The 24,831-nt window shown below is 51.7% G+C and overlaps 1 pseudogene; it reads right to left on the bottom strand.

The window, feature by feature from the left end:
• Positions 1 to 117: 117 nt before the first annotated feature.
• LOC119097958 (uncharacterized) lies at positions 118 to 23,693 on the bottom strand (annotated as a pseudogene).
• Between the last annotated feature and the right edge of the window lie 1,138 nt (positions 23,694 to 24,831).

Raw genomic sequence — 24,831 nt, forward strand, 5'->3', positions numbered from 1 at the left:
TATCTTGGAACAACACAAACAAGCACGAAGATGTATCTTGATATCCTGTGAACTTTCCTGAGACTCCTAATGATAGATTGACGACATACGAGCAGAGTCAAGCCTGTGACCAGTGACATCATGACAAAACTTTATTGTTGAGCTGAAACAATGTGGCGCAAATATGCGAGTCGATATGCGAGATGACTCTGGATACGTCATGAAGTAAGCTAACTGCGCATAGGCCCGTGCCTCAGAATCCGCATCCGACATAGTGCACCCAGGTCCACTTGCCCCTCGTGCAAACCAAGCGAAATATCCCATCACGCGCGCATGGAGAAGTTTTGCTACAGCCGGGCACATTGCACATTTACAGTCGCAGATAATACAAGCCGACGCACCGCTAAGTCTTAATATCACATCGCAGCACTAGCCGACACCCATATCGCCTTTATCCGGGTCCATTTGTCCTCGTAGCGCGTATGCGTCATTCACTCTAGGTGGCAGCACCATCACGGGAACAGGAGACTGCTGCTGGCGAATGTCGGCCACATATCCGAGCATGACATCCACTGACCCGTGCGAGGCGCCCGACGCACGTTACGCGTGCATGGGCGAGAGCCCACCACTGCGGCGGCCCTGGGTGTGACCCTGCCGTCCGAGTCTGGCTGCGGCGTGGTGGCGAGATCAGCTCGACCCCGAGGTCAGCCCGAGCCCGAGGTCAGCTCAAGCTCAAGGTCATCTGAAGCTTGAGGTCAGCTCGATCCCTAGGTCAGCTCGACCCCGAGGTCAGCTCGAGCCCGAGGTCAGCTCAAGCCCAAGGTCAGCTGAAGCTCGAGGTCAGCTCGATCCCGAGGTCAGCTCGACCCCGAGGTCAGCTCGATCCCGAGGTCAGCTCGATCCCGAGGTCAGCTCGACCCCGGGGTCAGCTCGAGTTCAAGGTCAGCTCGACCTCGAGGTCAGATCGAGCTAACCGCCGCGCATCTCACACCAGCAGACGGTACATGGCGGCGAGCGCGACACCGATGACCAGCGACGGCGCCGCCATTCGCCCGCGCGACGATCCGAAGAAGTCGGGGAGTTTGAATGCGTTACCCTGCAGGTCTGCAACAGCACAGAACAGCGCATGAGCGCATATTTGCGCTTGATAACTCTCTCTGGGCGTTCTAAATTCCAGCATATCATAGGCACAGAATGACACTTTTTTCTGCCACCATGCCGCCAACTACAGGCAGCATACAGACACGAACCGTCCAAAACTGCATTCATGAGACCAGTAGTGTCTCCCCCTCCCCCCCCCCTTTGCTCCCCCGATCCCGTAGCATACTGATGCATCGCGTTAACACAGAGACATGGCTTCAGGACGCATCAGTACAGCCTCTGTCGCTCGTACCTTGGTATCGCTCGGTGTCTTCGGGGTCGAGCGCTCCGCAGAGGTCGTAGGGCACCGTGTTCTTCCTGGCCGAGTTGAAGTAGCCCGGGATGAAGATGGTCGGCCCGTCCACACGGCCAAACGAAAACAGGCGGTTGAAGTCGTACTGCAGTTTCTGCGCTTGAGGACCTGATTGTAGACGGCAAAATACAGTTCAACTTTAATAAGTGTGCGCAATAGTTAAGCCAGGAAGCCATAAATGTCGCACCCAGTGACTGTAAAATTGTAAAAAGCGCGGGTAGAGCAGCATTTGTGTTTTCTTACGGTCAACTTTTATTTGAAAACACATTCAATTTCGTTTTGGATTTTTTTGGAGTCGTTCAGCTCACAAAGGCTTGCTCATTTCTAAATAACTGATGAATCACTATCTCCCACTATCCCCGCACTGTCTCGCATTGTTTAAGCAGCATACTCCTCTGTGAAGCTGAGTCAGTGATTAGTTAAACTGCCTATGAAAACATCATCAGATCGTAAAATAAAGAAATGTATCCTTACCTACTCACCGCTCTGCCGCCGTATTACCTGAATCGCTGATCCATTTAGTACAGCGGTAATACGGCCGAAACGCCCTGGCAAGTGGCTTTGCCTGCAGGGGTAGCGAATGGAACATCGAGCGCCTCGTTTGTATGGGGTGTTACCAATGATAATGGAGTACCAAACGGTGTGTTCATATTGGGTGTTACCGATGATAATGGAGCACAGAGCGCTTTCTTTGGATGGGATGTTACCGATGATAATTGAGCACCGAGCACTTTTTGGTATGGGGTATTACCAACGGTACTGGAACATCGAGCGCTTTTTGGTATGGGGTATTACCAACGGTACTGGAACATCTAGCGCTTCGTTTGCATGAGGCGTTAAAAAAGATAGTGGAGTGTGATTAGTGCAGCCATGGGTTTGTAGGTAGCGTTCTGCTGTATATTTGCCCTAACTTTGCACGGTTAAAAGGGTGTCTGGACAGGCAATCGCTCCAATAGTGTCTGACGCCACTCATTGGTGAGGCTGAGAGCTGGGTTGAGGGAATTCACATCATCAGTGGAGGCGTCTAAGGCTGAAGGTCCTTGCGTCCACACACCTGCAATGTCATCTACGTACCTCGCATAAAAGCGTTGATTGTCGAGCCTTTTTGAGTGACGCGAGGAACAGTGATTCAATGGCATTCATAAAAAGATGATGGCTAGTGACTGGGCTACCCTACCGTGCACGGTTACTCTACTGCCGTCATTTGTTTACAGAATTCAGGCCCAAATCTGACGTTTGCAAATATTTGTTAGTTCTGTTTCCGTAAAAATGTCCGCCGTATACGTTGAAAACAATCGCTTGTGATGTGAACCCACATGGAAAAGCACCATCCATTTTTTTCAGCTTGTTAATATATTCGGATGTGTTGCTGAGGTGTGCTGGTACGTGAGCTAACATCTGCGTTATCATTCGCTCAAAAAGCAACGTAAGTTTATCAAGGGGGACTCCAACATGCCCAGACTATGGGACAAATGAAATAAACCTGAGTAATTGACTACTAGCGGCTCTGTAGTCGGAGTAAAAATCAGGCTACTGTACTGAGTGTACCGTGACTCCAAATCACATGATTTCTCAAAGGGTGTGCGTTAAAAAAATGGTAAACGCGACGCCTGAAACTTAAGAGAGATCGAAATATGTGTGCTTAGCCTTCATGAACCATATCAACACCAATGCAAGACAAAACGGCACACCTGTTTTTATCTCAGAAGCCCAAGATGCAAGCACATTGTTTCGCTTTCTATATTTGTGCAGCGTTACCTTACCTCTAAAGTGAATGGTGAACTGTACGCATCTCCCCAAGTTGATCTCCAGGGTTTCTTGTTCGTCGATGAAAATGAACCATTCTGGAGCCTGCAGCACCTGTCTCACTGCGTGGATGAACTGTGACCTGATGAAGGCGAAACACATGTGCGTCTCGAGAGAGCGAGAGCGAGAGTGCGCGCGAGAGAGCGCAAGAGAGAGAGTGAGAGAGAGAGAGAGGGAGAGAGAGCGAGAGAGAGGAAGAGAGGGAGAGAGAGGGAGAGAGAGTGAGAGAGAGAGGGAGTGAGAGAGAGTGGAGAGAGAGAGAAGGAGAAGGGAGAAAGTGAGGAAGAGAGAGAGAGAGAGAGAGAGAGAGAGAGAGAGAGAGAGAGAGAGAGAGAGGAGAGAGAGAGAGAGAGAGAGAGAGAGAGAGAGAGAGAGAGAGAGAGAGAGTCGTTCTGGCGTATCCTGCGCCGCTCGGAAAGTTCGAACACAGCGGCCGTGATCCCGCTGATCCCGCCACTTGGTGTGGCTCTGGACCGGCCGGCCAGTGGGTACCCGAGTGAAGAAGGCAGACTAGCGCAAGGCATTGGTTCCGGTTTGTTGCGGTGCACACTTGGTTGCCATGAGACTGGCCATTTTCGGCTGATTTATCGAATGGCAATGATGAGCCTCTGCCAAATGGAGCGTCTTGATTTGTCAACAGAACTCATAAAGATGTTCAGTAGTGCCTGTGATTACATTAATAATAACTCACGCCACGAATTTGGGCAGCTTCCGGATGGAGACGCGTTTGATGATGTCGAAGTCGGGCTCGATGTTGGCGCAGGCGTAGCGGTTTGAGCCCCGGTTGGCCTCGAATATGATGACCGACTTGCCAATAGCACTGTGCCAGAAATCGCCATCTGGAAGGGTGAATGGCAGCACATGGGTCACAATCTAAATAAGATCACGGAAACCAGTGTCACACTCTTACTTCGCAAAGGTAATGCCGCTGTCCTGTCAGTCTCCGAAATATGTTCCAATGTGCCAGGCATGCACACCACATGACAGAAGGGTTGCGAGTCCTCTTACCCTTTAAAATACCACGCGCAATCCCGCGACGGGAAGGTGCTGTAGCCCAGCGTAATCCCCGCAAACTATAAGGTGCAATTGCCTCACTATCAGACATCATTAAGGGCAGACCTTTAAACGTGGGAAATTAATAAAAAAAAGACACCGCTAGAATAGAAAGAACGAGCATAGAGACTCCGAAATCTGTCGAGGAAGAGCCCAATCTTGTGCCACAAGACGGTCTCGGGACGCTTCCGGAGGTCTCACCGAGCGGCAGGTTGGGGTCAGACATGACCACCCGCTTCTGTCCGAGGTTGATGGTGCCCAGCCGACCGCCGAGGTCACCGATCTCGCAGCGCAGAGGCGTCTCTGGACTGCACTCCTCGTTGTAGAAGTCATGCTGCCAACACGTGCAGTGGTCTGGCGTTGGGTGCAATTCGGATTGCTCAATGGCATCACCAAAGCTAAGCTAGCTATGCACGTGTGTGGCCAGTCAGTTTTTAGCCATCAGTTTTTTTTCGCGTTGACGCGCAAGTGCTATGCTAATAAACCCTCTACTGAATTTTCAAAAAAGGTAGAGTGTCTCCAACACTGAACATACTGTTGAGAGGTTTTAATATAGCTGGCTGTGGAGGTGTCTGGCTGCTTTAGCTCAGGCTTTGTAATCATCTACATGATAATAACTGACAATTCTAAGGGCGCCATTGCTCCGCTCCTCTTACGCCGCACCGGGCGGCGTGCGGTTTTTTAAAGGAGCGGGTTCTTTCATTCTCCCGTCCTGACAAACAGTAGTGGCAGCAACCGCCAATGAGCAATGATGAATAAACGATGGCTGACTACTGATGCACCTGGGCATGCATCCCGTGCCGTGGTGCCAGTTGCACTGCGCCTTACACACCGCCAGTGCGCCAGAATTAAGAGGCACTATGACCTCCTAAGCCTGGAACTACGCACTGCGAGAACATTGGCCAAGAGCCGTGCGAGGGCCGTCCACAGACTTGCTGCGCCGCACGTCGACACGAGCCAGTGGGAGCCAGTGCTGTGCTACGTACGGCGTTGGGGTTGGCCAGGTGGATGAAGTCGGGGTTCCAGCGGTAGCCGCCAGCAGTACAGCGAGACGTGAAGAACTGCACTGCCGCGTCGTGGCCCACCGGGTTGACAAAGATGGCCCAGTTGTGGTTGCTGGTGACGTTTCGGTCATTGGCGCCCGGATGACGCAGGTTCAGCTCGATCACCGTCTCACTGCGCCCTCCGGTGTGGTATACCAGCTGGCTCTGACGGCCGCGGCACAACGGCAAGGTCACGACCGTAACCGCAAGGTCACTCCCATAACGGCAAGGTCACGGCCACAGCCGCAGGGTCACGCCCATAGCAGCAAGGTCACGACCATAGCTGCAAGGGCATGGCCACAGCGGCAAGGTCACAGCCACAGCGGCAAGGTCACGACCGCAGCCGCAAGGTCACGCCCACAGCGGCAAGGTCACGGCCACAGCCGCAAGGTCACGCCCATAGCAGCAAGGTCACGACCATAGCTGCAAGGGCATGGCCACAGCGGCAAGGTCACAGCCACAGCGGCAAGGTCACGACCGCAGCCGCAAGGTCACACCCATAGCGGCAAGGTCACGGCCACAGCCGCAAGGTCACGACCATAGCTGCAAGGTCACGACCATAGCTACAAGGGCATGGCCACAGCGCCAAGGTCACAGCCACAGCGGCAGTCATGGCCACACCCACATACGGGAGACCATTGACGCTCGCTATAGCACGACAGCTCTAGTCTGGTCCTCCACAGCAGCCATCAAGTGCTAGTTTTAACAAGATGTATTTGAAAACGAGTTGCAATTTCTTCAATAAAAAACGGCGAAATGCATCCCCCAAAACGGTCTATGGCGTCGTCTCATTAGACAAAATTTGCTACGATGTACACAGTCAATAAAAATGTCACAGCGAGGTAAGCGACTGGTAATCACTCCATGAGCATACTCAGACATGGATTAGCTGAATGCACATAGTGAGCAGCTGTGGTTTGTTCTAGTTAAAACTAGCCCTTGCTGCTTTACATGCAAGGTAGTGAACCTGCGGATCGTGTGTCAGCCACATCCGCCTGGTCAAGCTGACTGTAAACGTAAGCACCTTACAAAATCGGCCAAATGAGAGGAGACACGAGTCAGGAGGATGCTCGTGTCACATCACAACTCGTCACTTACGAAGCGTATGTATCCCCAGGCGTAGCCCTTGGGGTGGTGAAAGGAGGCGATGGCGGTGACCTGGCGCGCCTCTGATGACGAGTAGCCCCACAGGATGTTGCCACACGCCCACCTGAGTGCAACAGGCAAAGGCACTGTCAACGATGACGGAAATAGTGGCGTTCCCCTCGAAGAACACTTGATCAGCTGTTCCAATTCCGCAATGGGAACAGCAATATGTGGGGGGAAATTTTCTTCTTCGAACAAACCACGTGAACTATCAGCATCACTCAACAAATATTTTCCGTGTGCAGCCTCGTCTCCTTTATCATCCCTCATTGTCTACTAAAACGATCCGAGATTGAAACAGGGTAAATATAACTGTGAGGTCTGAGTGTAACACCGTAGAACAACTTAACAATACATTGGGTGGATTTGAAAGGGTTAATGAAGTCATTTTTGTCAATGTAGTTGCACTGTTGCTGCAAGGAGGGCACGATTGGTGTATTGCTTATGGATATTTTTGTAAGCGTACTGTCCCTTACTTTGTGTATTGTTAGCAATGTGCTGCATTGTTAAACATGCCTTTAATATAACTTTACACGCAGAGTATTTTGTGCAATTTCGATGTGTTCGCATCCATCACCAGGGCCCACATCAGTGTTTGAGGTGTAACAAACAATACTGAACACCGAAAAACGCATTGGGTGAGAGCAATCTCCCGCCCAGGTCAAATCTCAGGACCTTCATCCCGTCAACTCTGTCTTATTGACAGTTTATCAAACGGCTTTGTTTGCATCCGATGCTGGATTCGGCAGCAAACAAAGAGGGCAAACTTCCCATCTACCGAATATTGATCTTGCCCAACACGATGAATTCGTCCCTCTTTCACCTGGCAGGTCTGAAACGTCGCTTAACACAAACAGGCTGTGGAGAGGCAGGCCTGCGCGCCCGCCTTTCAGACAGAATGAACGAACTGTCTATTAACGCCAAGCCGTGATTGAAAGGCCGGGCAATGAACTCGGACGTGTGGTAAGTGAAAGGGAAACGCACCTGAAATACGCATCATTTCACTAAATAGAGTTGGAGGACGCGATTTGAGACTGCCCAGAGTGGCCGTCACTCGTCACACGGGGCCAGCGAATGTCACGAAGCTGGCGCCGATCTAGAAAATCCCATCCAATCGGTGCGTTTCTGCCCGGCCCGCGGGCACGCTCGCCGCCGCCTGGCATTGCCAGCTCGCTGTTGACAGACATGCTGTTGGTTGCGGCAAGCGATGCTGGATACGGAGAAGGGCACACTGGAGCTCCGGTAGGAGTCGCACTGTGAGCTGTAATGAATACAGTGCCGAGAATAATGATGAATAACGTGCTGATGCGTGCGATTATTGATGTGAGTTTAACGAGCTGTAATAAACAGCGCGTACCGAATTGTGGTGAACAGCATGCCGTTAACTGTGTTGAGTGACGACTGACGTGCCGAAAATTGCGATCAATCACCCACATGACTTGCGATGAATGCTGCTGTGAGTTATGTTGCGTGCCATTTATGTTGCATGTCATACATTGAGTTGTGATGAATAGCACACGTCTAAACTAATGGTACGCTATGTGAGGAATGTTGCAAGTAATCCAATACCCTAATTTATTGTTGATACAATATTTTCGTCGTGCTGAAGTTATTACGTATTGATTATGAACATTCTAAGTTGCTATGATTCAAATATCATGAGATGCATGAATGACAAACGGCGCAGCATGACAAATGGCTCGTGAGTTAATGACAGGCCACATCACTGCGGACTGCGATGAGTGCCAGTCGCCAGACCGAGTTAAGCCGAATGACACACCGTGAGTTGTCGCCGGCGCGGTGGATGACCACACTCCGACCGAGCACCGTCTGCGGCCCGAAGAGCTGCAGGTTCGTGTCGTTGTTGAATCTCTCCACCGCCGACTGGTTGGTGAGCATGCCGTACTTTCCGCTCATGTCGCCCATCTGTGAAACGCAGGACAGTCAGCGCTTCCGCTGGTCGCTGACTACTGAGCGTTGACCGCTGATCACTCACCACTGACTGCTGACTACTGATGCTTGACTGTTGACCGCTGACCGCTGACCACCCACCGCTGACTGTTGTCCGCTGAGCAATGACCGCTGACCGTTGACTACGCATGTAGTTACGCCAGAACATCGACCCTAAATGCTTTAAGCGAAATGAATAGAACCAGCCAAGAGCGCCGTCACCTGTCCCGAATGTCGCATCATCCAACGGCGTCCAGTCAGCGGGTCAGACGAGGTCCAGCCTAGTACTCACCACGTACCTCGTACCTCGCACTCACCTCGTACTGGTCACTGGAACCGTACCCCGCCGGCGGGGAAGTAGCCGGGTTCAGCTTGTATGGGTTGTAATGACCGCCCAGAGCAATATTGTGACACGGGAACTCGTTGTCCCAGTGAACTGGAACCTGAGGATGGCGGCAGGCACAACGTCAGGTCAGTGACTGGAGATTCATGTCTCACAAAACGTGCGCTTGTGGTGGTATGTGGTCGTACTGCTTATATTATAGCAGAGGTATCCACAGACATAAATGAGAGCTCGAGAACCATATCACGACGCAAACACCTGTACAACGTCACGGGTTACCGACAGCGCCGTGGTTAAGCTGCGCGTCTGGGAGACCAGACGAACGGTATTCGATTCCATGCGATCCCCATCCTCCTGCCAGGGTGAGAGGCAGGCGGCGCCATATAGCCTCAGCAGCTGAGTGCGTCGTTATGTGCCAACGGCACACATGCCACGTGTCTAACTGTACTCAGGCTGTGCTGGGCCGCGGAGAAGCACTGGTCTGTGAATGAGCGGCGACCATCTCACCAGGTGTATGTGATAGCCTCCGGCGATGCCTTCCAGACCCATCAGGTCCGTCTCCGTGTTGGTGATGCTGTACGGAGACTCCTGGATGAACTCAACCTTGCCGGAGATGGCACCTTTCTTATCTCCGTTGTAGGCCCATTCCTTAACCACTCCTTTATACCGGAATAGTCGTATGATCCTGAAAAGAAAATCAAGCTCAGTGCTTTTTGATAGCCCTCTGTCATCACGTGGCACGGAGACAACAGTCGGTGAGCGCGGTGGGAATGAGAGCTGAAAGGAAAGTCGGGTACCAAAGGCATTTATACCTGATATCTTAGCATATCCACTTATTCAGCAGCAATGCTTGTGACCATAAGTGCGTGAGTGGTTCAGCTCAGCATGTTAATGCTTGATCGCACCATTATTTGCGTAAAACTTAAATCGAGGGATTTCAGCGATGCCATAACCATGATGCCTACCCACATCTCGGGCGGGGCGCATTGTCGGCATGGGGGGGGGGGGGGGGCAGCCACACCGCGGGCGAGCGCACCGTTGGCACGGCAGTGCACGGTACGACACGCCGTAGGGGGGGGGGGGGGGAGGGGCAGCCACGCCGTGGACGGGCGTACAGCCGGCGCGGGGCCGGACCAGCCACTTACTCGACGCAAGCCAGGCGGTCCCCGCGGGCCCGCGGGCCGTTGTCGTCATGGATGACGAGGCTGTGACCGATGATGGAGCTGGCCCGGAGAGCGGCAGGTTTGTGTCCGTCCACATCCGCCGAGTTCTGCCGACCGCACAAACTCGGCACGTTACGGGTAATGCTGAGACGGGCGTGAGTTGTTGGTCGTGTGCTATGGTGTCGCAGGTCCAAAATGCAAGAGCGGTTTTGAGATGTCAGGCGTGCATTTTAACAAATGGTGCACAAGACATAAAATGACGTCACGCTTCCCAACAGCATGACTTCTAAATGTCACCAGACGATGCTGCTTCCAGACCATCAAGCCTAGAACCACAACTTCGAGGGATTAAACAGCCCAGACTTTGAATGGGGCAAGACCATGATCTGGGTCAAAAACGCTGTAAAGAGATCCAAATTCACAGAAGGCACTAGTGCGAACAACAGAGCTCCTCAGACGGGGAAGGGGGCTGAACACTCGTCCCTACTCGTTGAGTTTGCGTCGGAGCGCCGCCAGCTTGAGCGTGCCGTGCTTGCCGACCATGTCTGCCACCTCGCAGTTGCCCATGTCCTCCGGACCGCACGAGCGGTCGTACAGTCGCGACTTCACGTTCACCTGCCGGACAGGCCGAGCATGTTGTGACGAACCACACGTTCCAGTCAAACAGGACAGTGGAGACTGGCATGCTCTACAGATTAGACGGGGGCCTGGCGTATGCGCGGTAACGGGATATGTTTCCTAGCGGGTCCGGGGGCCTGTCTGTCAGCAATTAGCTTGGTCCGTTGTCAAACGTCAACTCAGGGCAGAGAAGGGTATGATGTAGTGAATACCAATTTCCTTGTCGCAGATGTGATGCGTTTTCAAAGGAATACATGATTAAGTCAAAACACGATTCTGCACACAGCCACACCGCTTGGCGCAGCGAGTGCCGCTCTCGTCCTCACCGAGTAGGGGTTGAAGTGGTCGCCGGCGCTGAGACAGCGGCCGCTCCAGTTGCGGAAGTCGGCGCCGGGCACCAGCTCGTTGACGTACCAGCGGTGCCAGTCCGAGCCGTTCATCGAGCCGTCGTTGAAGAGCAGACCCTCCACCAGCACGGTGGTGTCCTCCTCGGGCTCCTCCTCGGGCTGGTAGAAGAGAACCCGACCGCCCAGCGGAAAGCGGAACACGGCCGCCGCCGTCACCATTTTGCGCGTGTCCTGCAGGTTGGCACAGATCCACGGCTTGTTCGGTGCCCCCTGCTCCTTTTCCTCCTCCTCGGCGGTGGTGAACACGAGCGAGCGGCCCACCACGGAGCGCGGCCCCCACAGCGGCAGCCGGAAGTCCGTCACGGCCGACTCGAAGCTGTCCAGGCCGGTGAGACGGCCGTGCTTGCCACTGATGTCTCCCAGCGGGTACTGGTCGTGCGTGGCGGCGCCGGCCGGCTCCGTCAGCGCCGCAGTCCACCTCGGTCGGGTTGTAGATGTTCGCGACGCGAGCGCACGGCGACGCGTCTCGACCGTCGCGCGGCGGCACGGGCAGCGTGTGGATGCCGAAGGTGGCGGCGCGGCCGGCCAGCCCGCTGATAGTTCAGCAGCAGCTGGGTGGGCTCGAAGCGTGACCGTTGGCTCAGGCCGACCACGCCGCGCACGCCGTCGTAGGAGAGGAAGGCGCGGGCCGTGCGCGGCCGCACCTAGCCGCAGCTTGGCACAGGCCAGGATCGAGTCCGGGTACGCCTCCTCGTACAGCACCAGGTACGCGCTGCGGTAGCCGTTGAGCGGCGGGAGCTCCAGCGTGTCCGAAGACCAGAACTGCTTGGAGAAGCGCGACCTTCGACCGGTGACCTTGACCTTGCCGAGTCGGTGCAGCAGGTCACCGGCCTTGCAGAACTGTGGCGTGTCGTCGCTGCAGCGGGCAGCGTCAGCGCTGGTCGGGTCGTACACCAAGCTGAAGGAAGTTGCACGAGCCTCGCATCTCATCTGGCAGCGGCAGAGGACCGGGCTCAACGCAGAACAAACAAGTGAGCAGAACAAACAAACAAGCGATCTCATGTGACAAAAAGGCTCCGGCATTATATCCAGACATTACTCAACACATAATGCGTTCGAGATTGTTAATTGAACTAGCATATACATATATTTGGAACTGACGAAGGGCAGCGTTGTCTGGGGCATACAGACGTGTCGCACAAAGTTCGGGCAATTTAAACGTATCACAAACTTCCCATGCAATATTGGAAAGTCACGCAGGCGGCGTCCCAAAGCTCCAACCGTCTGACGGGCAGTACAGTGGGCGATTCACACGCGCCCGGCTGGGGAGTTGACATCCGCTACGGTTTTTCGAGCATAGGTAAAAAGCGAACGATCTCAGCAACACGGCATTTCCAGTAACTCTATATGCATCAATTTGGCATCGTTGTTTCAAATTAAAAGTTTTGATCTACGAAAATAAATGATCTAGATCAGGTCAAAGAGGTCAACCTCTAAAAACTTTGAACACTCGTAACTTTTTGTGGGTCATTTTCCATCGTTCAACCTTGTCATAGTAATAAAGTATGATATTGCCTACAGCTTGTGTGTTTCATATTTTTCAGAAAAGGCGACGTCAGGCACCTAAAGGCAGGCCAACCTTTTCTACCTCAGGTCATGACCTACAGCTGTAGGTGCCTTCTGCAAAACACATAGTGAGATCAAAGCACGCAGTTTAGTTACGAAATTTGCCATGCATAATTCAAATACTCCACTAACAACATGTTGTGAAAGCATTCTAAGCATAATGAGGCCATGTGAAGACATGTAAAGTAATATCAGGTCATCCAAGGTCATGACTTCGGCAAGCCAGTAGCTGAGAGGCTCGATGAACAAGTACAATGCGCGTAAGCACCTAATTGTCCGTGTTTGTGAAGCGGATGAACGCATAATTGCAGTCCCGACGTACCTGTTCTCAGTTTATCAAAACTTATTTCCAAGCACCGTAGACATTATATGCATATATATATATATATATATATATATATATATATATATATATATATATATATATATTTGTGTGTATATAATTCATACAATAACTATGCGATCTTGAGTATCTGCAGATGTACAGTACACCATTTTGGGGTCGTACAGAAAAAAACGGTGGCACTGGTCACATACGCCCGACTAGCACTTCGTTTCTCGTTCTAGTTTTTGTAAGCTGCTGGTGGACCAACCTTGAACGATGGCCTGATCTGATCTGCATTCTAAATTCTGATATGATCTGATCTGATCTGACCCATGTGGTGGAACAAAATGATCGCAGTGGGCTCCTAGCAGTCCAGCCGCTGATTTCCCGTGTCCTCGATATCCGTCTTGGCGTGTTAACACACGCCCGGGGGCCGAATGACCCTTCGCTCAGGTCGATGGTTAATATAGCTCACTGATATCGCAAAAACTAAGATAGCTAAACACACCAAATTCGCAGATTTGATTGGCCTACCTGTGAACTCACTTATATCGAAAACTGGGGCTCTTCGGTCGTGACCTCGGGCCAATTAAGTCAAGCAAGGTTAAACGTTAGACTGGTGTCTCAAGTGCCCCCAGACCTTCTCACGATACCACCGTGAAGCCATCTAAGCAAGGGGTCAAGGGTGATCAACTAAGGCAAGTGAGGCTGTTTGACCTTTATATGGTCAAGGTGACATCATGCCTGCGACACTGCTACTATTTTGCGATTAAAATAGGCGTCAGGGTACGCGGTATGTTCCTAAAAAAAATGCTGACCTGGGCCATTGTAGGTCAGTGACCTACCCTAACTTAAGAAAGCCCGTGGAACATGTCTGTTGCGGTAACTATCATTATCAAATTCGAAATGAACATCAGAAATTATTTCATAAACCTAACTGTCCAGTAAAAAAAACAGGCTACTTTTGACCTTATTCGGACCTGCATACCTGACTGAAGGTCAATCACATTGGTTTTTGTTCTAAGGCCACATAGCTAATAGCCAAAGAAACTATCTCAAATGTGTATAGCTTCATCTAACCCTCCGATGTTTCATCACATTAGACGATTCCCTAGAAATGCCCTTCGCTGACAGCCATGGTCTGGCCTGGCCTGTCATAGGTCAGTGACCATACCAAGTGCATCCAAATGATTCACATAAAAAGTTTGTCAATCCATTCTCTATAGCCATGCAGCAGTTTGGCACGGCTACCCTTTGCCGTTCGGAAATTCTTCCGGGGAAAAAAACGTCGGGGTCAAATTGATGCCCACCCTAGCGCGTGTTAACACAGCTTTTAGCTGCAGCTATCAGAACGACCGCTTTTGACCTTTTGTAACCTTTGGTGAGCTTATATTTGACCTAAGGTTAAACATTTTGGGAACACTCTTCATTATTGGATGAGACCTTCAAAACGGTGTCTTTGTTTTTCCCATACGACGTCTGGAAGCTAGAGATTCCACGAGAAGTCAACTTTCCCTCCTCCCCTCCCCCAGGCGGGCGCGATTTTTTCAGATTCCGTATAGAGCGCAGGCCAAGTGGGTGGCAAGCTGCTATTTTTTAAAGATTTGATCCGAACCATTTGAATGGTTGGACTTCTGGGATCAGAGCTCACGCTAAGCAGTGCTTGTGTGAGCCCTGACCCTTACCACCCAATCGCGCAATTCCATGTCAACAGCAGAATTTGTTGGTGAGAGCTTAACGTGCCACAATGCTCGACACGGTCCGTTCTGCCCTCAAACGTCAACTGACATCCAGCTCGACCGCTGCCGCTGCCCGCAGGCCACAGCTGTGAAGGGCAAACAGCGAGGGCCCTAAAGCAACTCGAAGCCACGGGCGGGTGGATCCGAAGACAGGCGCTCTAACCAACTGAGCCACCGGGACTTCGCATATCAATGCAACTAATCTGACCGTCTGTAGATCACAAGGTATACCGGACGGCATCGATACCATGTCGACGCAACAGGACAGGATTGACCGTACCGCTAACAGTGTCAAGGGACGTCCGTGACCCGTACCGCTAACAGTGTCAAGGACGTCCGTGACCCGTACCGCTAGCAGTGTCAAGGACGTCCGTGACCATGATGCTCCAGCTGTGCTCCGACGAGGTGGGCTTGGTGCTGCCCGAGTGGGCGATGTCTGTCAGCACGCCGGTGTGCTGCGTGCCGTTGATGCGGTACTGACGGAAGAACGCGGTGCCCGCCACGGGCGTCTGGAAGCGAGCCTCCGCCACCAGGTACTCCAGGGAGGGCGCCTGCCAGAGCAGCGGACGGACATTGAGCTGCGTGGGCCATGGCTGCCTTATGCTTTTACGGGGCCTGCTAAGGTAGGCAGCAGAGACAAGGCGGCACCTTCGCGGAGATAACTGAGGCTTTGACCTTGCAGGCCTTGTTTTGACCTTGTTCTGACTTGCAGGACCATACTATGACCTGACGCGGTCCTGAGAGATGAGTTGTGCTGCGAACCCCAGAACAAACACAGTAACAATGCAATGGGCGGAGTTCCTCGCGTCCGCACACTCCCCACCGTATGCAGGTAGCGCGTCGCCGCACCTGTATCGTGGAGCAGACAGTTCTGGGCCCGTCTAGCGAGATGCTGCGGCCCAACGGAGTGTCGGCGCCAAACAGGCTGATCTCATCTGTTTCCATGGTAACCACGTCCGTCCGAAGGAAGCTCAATGTCATCCAGGCCTGCTAGCTTATTGAACCTGGAAGCTACACCGGATGTCAGTACGCGGCCTGGAGGGAACCTCCAGAGTGGCAAGGCATGGACAGCGGATGGAGGGAGGATCCCTCAACCATTACCATCCTCCCCGTTATTGTTAACGCCACACAACGATCTGAGAATGCTGTCTGGGTGTTGATGTTTCACATACCAGCCTATGCCAGCCCTAGGCTAAGCAGCTTGCAGTCAGACGTGAGCAGCACCACGAAAGGCATGTCGGTCAGCAGCCACAAATGGAAAAGAAATGTTCGATACCAGAGACATCAGCACCATTACGAGGGCATCTGGATATGTTTATGGCGTAGCTGCTGGCGACTGGGGTCACACACGGCTGCATTTAAACCATGGCCATCGGCAGATCAAGTGGAGGGCAAACTGGGTATATCGATAACGCTACTTTCCTGACACAGCTGCTTCTGATGGATGATGAGGTTTGTCACAGGTTCACGAACACATGTGAAGTCACATACAGACGCATGTCATGTTCCTTCGTGGTGTTGCGCCAGCCTTCGGCGATGGGTAACTACCTGCCATTGCGGGTTGGAAGGTCGATCTAAGCGAGGAATGCGCTCAGTCATGAACCTTTTCTAGATCGGTATCAGGGGACATGGTTCCATTAGCACATGCCTCTGTTCAAGGTGGGCTCGCCGCACCGCGAGGACCCTTTCGTCGGTGAGGTCGGCCAGCGATTGCGGTCAACGGCCACTCCGACGTTGTCAGGCTGTAACTGAACAGTTACTAACAGGTTCGGTTGAGTTCTAGTTTTAGCAACGCCTTGTTGTTTGAAGATTCACCAAAAACTTGTTTCTGAAAGCTTCTGGCTGTCAGGAACTTAACGACAACGGGCTGGTGGGGCAGATTTATTCCCACTCCAGTGCCCTCATTTCATGCTAAAAATAAATGAATGCCCACTGCTAAAAAGCTCCAAACACAAACCAAATAACAACATGACTTGACATGTGTAATTCGTGGATAGCCTGCTGTATGAAGGGCATCTTGATTACTTGAGTCACAAGTGACGCTCATTGCCTATAATGGTCAAGGCAAGTGCCTGCCATGGTCAAGTACATAATGAACCAACATGTTACAGAGACACGTAAAGTGCGACAGTTATTTGCGATGGACAGCGAGATCCTGAACTTCAATCTGCCATTGTCAGCTTGCTTGCTCAAGTGGCAGATTGCCATGTGGTCTCCTAGCGCTGTCTCCTCCACTTCGTGGTGCCATTCAGGTAGATGCTCATTGAATCTTTGTCTGACGCCGCCACGTCTAGTTTCTCCCATGTACGACGCGGTCGTTCTCGTGGTCACAAGGGCGACGGGTGATGTACTGCAACTGGTAATGTAATTTAACATAATGTGATGGAATTGGCCATAGCTATCGCTAACTCTTACTGGTCTAATGTTGGTCTGAGGTCACTTTGACCAGCTAAGATCTTACGAACTAAGAGAGCTAGAGACACCAAATCCAGCGAGTGTATTAGCCTGTACGTGAACGCACTTAGCTCGAAGTTTGAGGTTCCTAGGTCATGCCCTTTGTGTCGAATAAGGTCAAACAAAGTCAAACTCCAGGCTGGTCTCTTACGTGCCCTCAGAACCTAGAACACTGCTCTAAGCAAAAGGTCACGGCCTCATTTAAGGTCATTGGCCTCGTTTGACCTTTTAAAGATCATGGTGACCAAAATCAGGCAAGGCTGCCTTTGAGTTTTACATTTGAATAAGTGGTGAATATTACACCGGGCAGCATCTTCCTAAAACAAAATGTTGACCAGAGTAAATTCACATCAGCGATCTATTCTGACCTTAAGGAAGTACATGGAAGGTGTACAATGCGGTTCCTGTTATCAATAAACTTGAAATGAACACCAGAAACTATCCGCACAGCAAGCCCTAGAGTAATAAAACAGGCTTATGTTGACCTTGGTCTGACCTTCATACCTGACCCTAGGTCAAATAAATTTGTTCCTTGACGTGTTGTGCTGCCTAAAAAGTATTTCAGAGATATGTGACTTCGTCCAATACTCCGTTGTGCATCAGATTGAACTATTGACCTAGAAATTGACATCGCTGAATCCATAGCCTGAATTTAGCCTGCCGTAAGTCAGTGACCTTACAAGGTTCACCCAAATTGTTGCGACCAAACGATCCGCTATTTAATTTTCTACAACTACGCAAAATTTTGTGCGGCCACGCCGCGATGTTCGGACACCATTCCAGAAAACCCTTTGGGGGTCAATTTGACCCCCACCCGAGCGCCGGTTAAAAAGGACAGGATTGTGAACAGCATAGAAAGGTCTTCAATATGGCTATTTCAGTTCAAAACCCCATATAAATTTGGAACACTCCCTTAAAGCTCAAAACTTCGCGTAAGCTGTTCAGTGCAGGTAAGAGGAGCACATCATATGCATAAGAGCAATGTCATTTACCTTATTCCTCGTTGATCGAAAAGACAAGGCTAAACATAAAGAAACACTGATAGTTCGGACACCAATCTTTTTCGAACTCTTTTCCGGATGTGCGGTGAATTCCAACCAGCCATGGCAGTCTGGAACTCACAGCTCATTCATGTACTGCATCGACAAAAGTTTGTGGCCGAAATGACAATGAATCTTTATTTTTACAGAGATGTTTTCATCCAGCAACGAGCAACACCGCCAATATTACTGCTCAAACAGCCTGTATTTGTTTCAAACCACGGTATGTGCTAGCTTCTCCAAGTCATCACCACTTGCTCTGAGACGTCACTCGCCGCTAGGCGATGTGAGCTGAGACGGCACTCACCGCTTGCCGAGGTGAGATAAGGCGGCGCTCACCGATTGCCAAGGTGAGCTGATACGTCACTCACCGCTTTCCCCGGTGAGCCGAGACGGTACTTACCGCTTGCCCAGGTGAGCTGAGGCGCAGTAGTCGTCTCGGCTGTAGTCCACCGGGAACTGGTTGACCTGCAGCCGGTACGTGCCATTGGCCTCCTCCTCCATGACGGTGACATCGACGGTGATGGTAACGTTGTGGTCGGGGCTCTCCTGCTCCAGTGACACAGAGCCGCGCAGCCCCTTCCAGGAGAACGGCGCTTCCACCGTTAACGCGTGACTCGAATCTGCGAGGCGGTACGACTGAGTGTCAGCGGCGCGAGTCGGATTGAATCCGCGTTCAGTCCTTTTCGAATCGATGTTCGCGGACTATTCCGAAGTGCCGAAAATTGACACAAATATTCTGAGTTTACGGTTTGGTCTGACAAAGTTCTGAGGAGGTCGCTTCACCAAATGAAGGAGGCTGCAGAGGGAAAAATAGGTCACAGCACAAACAAATTATATCGATTGGTCCACCTGTAACGTCAGTACACTGATAGAACCGGCATTCTGATCACACTGGTGCAACTTATCAGTAAAAGCTTCAGAATCAAAGCTTTTACTAAGGTAAGATAAAAGAAACGAGCTGGATGTAGCTCAAAACCTGTACACTGCCATAGCTAGACATTTTCCCAGCTTTTAAGATGCTAAGCTGTATGTCTTAATCCCCTTTTGGGATCGGGATCGGGATCGTAACATCTTGGCAATGAATTTGAAACAAGTATGCCAGAATGTATCATACGGTGCCCGGAAATAGATATTCCATATGAAAAGCCGAAATGGACAAGTAGTGTTGGCTGCTGTACAACAGCTTAATGAGCAAATTCAATATTAAGTCTGATTCATTGACAAAAATAAATCAAATCTATTTATTCTATTGTACTGGTAGCCAATTTTCCGAGTGAGTGGCATCATTTGCTATAACCTCCAGCCATCAGCTTGATTTATTCATTTTCTTTAGACCTTCGCCCCATAGTTTTTGCGGTAGAGTTGGAACCAAAACTAAACTACTTCTTTCTGCTCTAGGGCCATCCAGTGCTGAAAAAAATTCAGGTCTAGGCTACAACGGCACTATACTTGTCATTAGCACTTTCATACTTTCCTCCCGGCCGTTCAGTTCGAGGCCCTACCCTTCGGCCGAACTTGGTGTTGCTTGCGTGCAGAGACGTTGCAGTCTCCACAGACTGTACGCACGCACATGAGGCTACCGCTGACGACGCGTGCCGTTCAAGCCGTTCAGAACCATCCGGCGTCGGCGGCAGTCACCGAAGACGTGACCGACAATGGAGGATGTTGAGAAACGATGGTGCGGCAGAGCCTCCAGAGCGGCTTTTTCCAAGGGGAAATAAAGCAATTGTGATTATAGCATTGAAAGTTGGCGTGCATGCTGCTGGGCCAGCCATGCCACATGCTGCTGGGCCAGCCATGCCACATGCTGCTGGGCCAGCCATGCCACATGCGTCACGTATTGGCGTGACATGCGGGCCCATCAATTAGGAAAGCAGACTGGAAAGGCGTCGCATGCGTTAGCTACATTGTGCAACCACGTGACTGTTAGTTTTACCATAAGCATAATGTATCAAACGGAAAGAGTGATTCATGGCGCTGACTAACGCCTTCACGACGACACCGCAGATGCATGGTGGTCCGAGCCGCCGTTTAGGGTTTCGGAGCTCTAAGTCTAGCGGCTCCGAGACCAGTGGCTCTGAGGTCAGCGGCTCTGAGGCCAGCGGGTTTGTCCGTCCACCACGCCCGATTTCCGCATCCTTGTCATGATACGCTCTCGGACAGCACCAAGGTCAACCTCGGAGATCGTGACAGAGAGGTGGAGCGGGGTATCATTAGGGATGACGCACGATACACACCTTGGCATTGCTTCGAGATATGGAGAGCAAAGAAAGAAAACAATCAGTGAACAGCTACCGAAATATTCCATGTGGGTCAAAAGTTGTGTGAGATACATATGTTGGAGCACAATGTACTCTTTCAATCGCAGTGGCACCAACAAGCCACTACAAAGTCTGGTGCCGACGCAAGCACACGCCGGACCAAAAAAATTATAAACATAACAAATCCGTGAGAAAACCATGCTAGATACCCCTGAATATCGTTGCAAGCTCTTCTTCACAAGGAGTCCAAAGACAATCCATCTGCCTCAGCGAGGCTAGAATACTCACGCGTTAGGCTGAAGACGAGGAGCACTGCCACAATCCATGAGTAGTTAATCAGCAAAGCCATTCTTGACCGGCGCTTCATTCAGAGCTTCTAGGTCGGCATGTTACCGCTGTCCGCACAACTTGCAGCTGGCTATGCCGTCGACTGTTCACTTTCTCTTTGCCGTGACGCCTGGCCTGGGCGTGTCCTGCCACCTATGTGCAAGAAATACTACTATAGGTACCGGGCTTTTCCACAAGGTTTTCAGTACCAGTCCAGGCGGTATGTTAATCCGGCCACGAAAGGGCACATCACTTCACAGAACGGGCACGACGAGACCACGTGTAACGCAGCCACAGTGCCTGTCTCAAGCGCAAAGTACTCCTTACATACTGAAATTTTAATGTCTGCACATGGCACAAAAAATCACCGCTATGAAGCTGTAAGGTACTTATTTATGGCCTCGTATCAATACTAAGCAGATAACTAAATCAAACTTTTGAATAAGCTCTTTAGAGAAATCACAGACAAGTAACATGGAATCAACGTAACCACGCGGGGATTGGGTCAGTGATATGCAATGGTATGATTTGTTGTGCTGAATGTGTACGTCGATGTGAGCGATGTTGATGTCTTCTGCGTGATTATACAGTGAGTTTTGCTTGCCAAGCCAAGAGAACAGTCTTAGCCAATGACAGGTCGATGGATGTTTGTATGTTCGTGTTCTATGCTCCAATTTTAAGTGCGCCGCTTTTTTGTTATGAACTGAGGATACCGATATTGTTTTTGAGAATCGGTAGACCCATGGATGAAGGATGTATACAAAACATTACGTGGCGACTATGCATCTAAGACGATACATTTCTATTTGTGAACTACTTTTTAATCTGACAGAGGTCGCCAAAACAGATGTTGAAAAGATGGAAAAATACTAAGGAAGCTGTCCAAGCAGAAAATGTATCAATTTATGTGCAATGTGAGAGCATATCTATATATATATATATATATATATATATATATATATATATATATATATATATATATACATGCAAGCCATTGAAGGCACAGCCATTTTGTGCTTTAGTCGGCCGTCGGAAAAGTTTCTTTCAATCTTTCGAACGTCGCTTTTGATATCACGTGTTACATTAAAAAGTAGCTCACCTGGAGAATCTGTCATCTTCTCATATATTCGCGGTTTAGCGTTTTGGATACATCATCTTCTCATTCTCAAATGCAATATCTGGTTCTACATTTCGTGTCGGGAAATGACACATAAAGCAAGCAGCACAAAACACGAGCATGCAAACAACAATGCACTTCTCATGGGATAGCACTCGCTGCTGTTTTGGCCTGGCAGAACAGATCGCCCTCCAGCCAAGCAGAAAACATCGTTAACATTACACACTGTGACCTACGCTATCGACATACGTGTCGATCGTGTATGTCATAGTGTGTGACGTTAGGTCGGTGTTTGTGTACGTTACAATGTGTGTATATGTTGACAGTGTGGGTGCATGTTGATTGGGTAGATGTAACGACATAGGTGACACCCAAGTGACTCCTTTACTTAACAGAAAAAAATCTGCTTACAAGAAAATGATGAGCGTTAGTCAGGTGGCAGCATAAGACAACATCCAGACAAGCGTCCGTGTTACCAACCTTGCCCGCCATGCCAAGTTCTCCCAAGCTAGTACGTGATGCACATCTGATGTGTCTACTTAACAAATCCCTCTCATGACGGTCCTAAACGATTCCACACAGTCAGCTGGGGTCGTCGGGTATCAGCAAACGCACAAATGGATCCGTGCGTTCCGGGGTGTTCAGTCACGAATGATTTATAATATCGTGAACTCGTCAAGTCCCTTGTACATATCAGCACGTGGGCAATTACTCACTCCAATTAATCAAGCAAAAATGGGCTTAGAATGGCCACCAGTATGCGGGCTGTGTTACCATGGCGGCCAGTGCCAACAGCAGCGGCTGTGTGCAGCACGAGCTCAACAAACGCGATCAGGTGTCCGCGTGACTGGCGGCCCACGGGCGCCAAAACACACCAGCCGGCCATCGACACCCGGTGGCCGCTGCCGACCGAGGCGTGCTACCAGCGGCGTCACCGTACTCCCAGCCCAGATTCGCCGAGGCGTGCAACCGGCGGCGTCACCGTACTCCCAGCCCAGGCGGCTGCAGCCGCGGTTAGGCGCAATACGAAGCGAGCTGTTTGCATCGCGTCACTCAGCCTATGCAGCCCTGCGCCAATCACACAGACGCCTGCTCCGGCATCGAGATCAGGCTGTGTCCGCTTTGACACCCAGCTCAGGCTGTGTCTGCTTCGAAGCCGATCTCAGGCTGCGTCTGCCCACACACCGATCTCAGGCTGCGTGCGCTTCATCTGCCACTCTTCCTATCTTACTTCCCTCTCTTTGCTCCTTTCTCTACTTCTCTGATCTTTTACTTCCTTCTTCTATTGTTCTCTTGCTCCCCCCCCCCCTTTCTCGCTTCGTCGCGCTTTTCCTCCCTCCCCTCCCCTCTCTCTCTCTGTATATGTGCCTCTTCCTTGCTTTCTTTCCAATCTTCATACTTGTATTCATGCATGTTTACCACATGTTTTGCAATACGGCAGCGTGTTTGCGGAATGCAATGAATGCACTTGCGCCCTAGCCTGGGTTTTGATAGAATAAATATCCGTGGTGTGTTCCGCGAACGTAAAAGCACGAGTTATGAAGACCATCTGCTGCATCAAATAAATAATAACAGCGTCTCCAAAACGTAAACCGTGTTTGTCTCTCGTAGCTTATGCCTTGAACGGAACGCAATACGATGACGCAAACCGCGATGCACCACGCATTGCACAACATGTTGTTCTCAGCAGCGTCGCAGTGTCAGAAAACATCAACTGAGCTGTACCCAGTCCAGCAGCCTCCGGACGCCTCTATCCGCACAACCGCCCGCCATGGCAGCCTCTAGTCAGCCGTTGACCTCACCTCTCCCCCTCCCCTCCGGACGGGGTCAATGCGGTGTGACCTTGATCTCCGCGGCACGCGCCGGGGGGACGTCCTCGGCGAATCGACGCCGTGCGCCGGCCGGCACCGTTTACGTTCGCGTCCGCCCCGAGCGGGCGGCGGCAGCGGAAGCGGCGGCGGCGACCGTGCCGGGCCGTGCCGGCTGCGCCGTGGCGGCGGACGTGGCCGACCGGACACCCGATACGGCCCGAGGCCACGGGCGGCGGAGGCCGACGTCGTCACGTGGCGGGCCGCTGCCGAACGCGGCGTGCCCGCCAGACCGGACACGGACGGAGGGACGGACGGCGGCACGACACGGGAAGACGTGAGCGACAGGGGCGCGGCTAGGGGACCCGGCCATTGGCAGGAGCGAGAACCCAGAGGCATAGGCGCCACGCGATCGTCCAGAAATGTGCCAACGAGGGAGCGACGTTCCACACGTGATAGACAGACAACGGGACACGGATACACGGAAGTCCATCATTCAGAAGTTTGCTTGCTGGGTGTGTAAGATACGTTTGCTCATGCCGTCAGTTTAGTTCACAGCCAGATTCAAACGTTGACACAATTTAAAGCACGCAGTGGCCATGAGCCTACGTGACCTTCCTGCTAGAAACACGTGGAACCTAAAGTAAAGGTATTGCGTGCTGGGTGTTAAGGGCGGACAAGCCGCGCATTGGTCCGCTGAGACCGGTTGTCTCTGAGACCGGTGTCAGCAGATTAGCACCACCCGGCACGCTGAGGAAAGCATTAAAGGTCGCCGGGCGCCGGGGAGCAGCATCACTCAAGGTCACGAGGTTTGCGGCCGCCCGGATATGCTAAGTGATGAAACCCTTGGGGGCGGGTGGGACACTGCCGGGACGGAACCGAGGGACGATAAGCATCTAGGCAGTCGTGGGTCCCATCCGTCAAGCGCCGCGGCTCGCCCGTGGCAGACTGCGCATGCGCCGCCTTTCCAGACGCTGTTCAACGCCATTTTGGTGGCGGGAACGGTTTAGCAAGGCCATCTATGCGCCGTTTTTCGGCCGCGCCACCACGATCGGTCGACTGCACGCAGCGCACCGTCGACCACGATCGGCCGACTGCACGCAGCGTACCGTCCACCACGATCAGTTGACTGCACGCAGCGCACCGTCCACCGCGATCGGTCGACTGCACGCAGCGCACCGTCCACCACGATCGGTCGACTGCACGCAGCGCACGGTCCACCGCGATCGG

The sequence above is a fragment of the Pollicipes pollicipes genome, unplaced genomic scaffold (assembly GCF_011947565.3).
Source record: "Pollicipes pollicipes isolate AB1234 unplaced genomic scaffold, Ppol_2.1 Scaffold_4740;HRSCAF=5597_pilon_pilon_pilon, whole genome shotgun sequence".
Taxonomy (NCBI): Eukaryota; Metazoa; Arthropoda; class Thecostraca; order Pollicipedomorpha; family Pollicipedidae; genus Pollicipes; species Pollicipes pollicipes.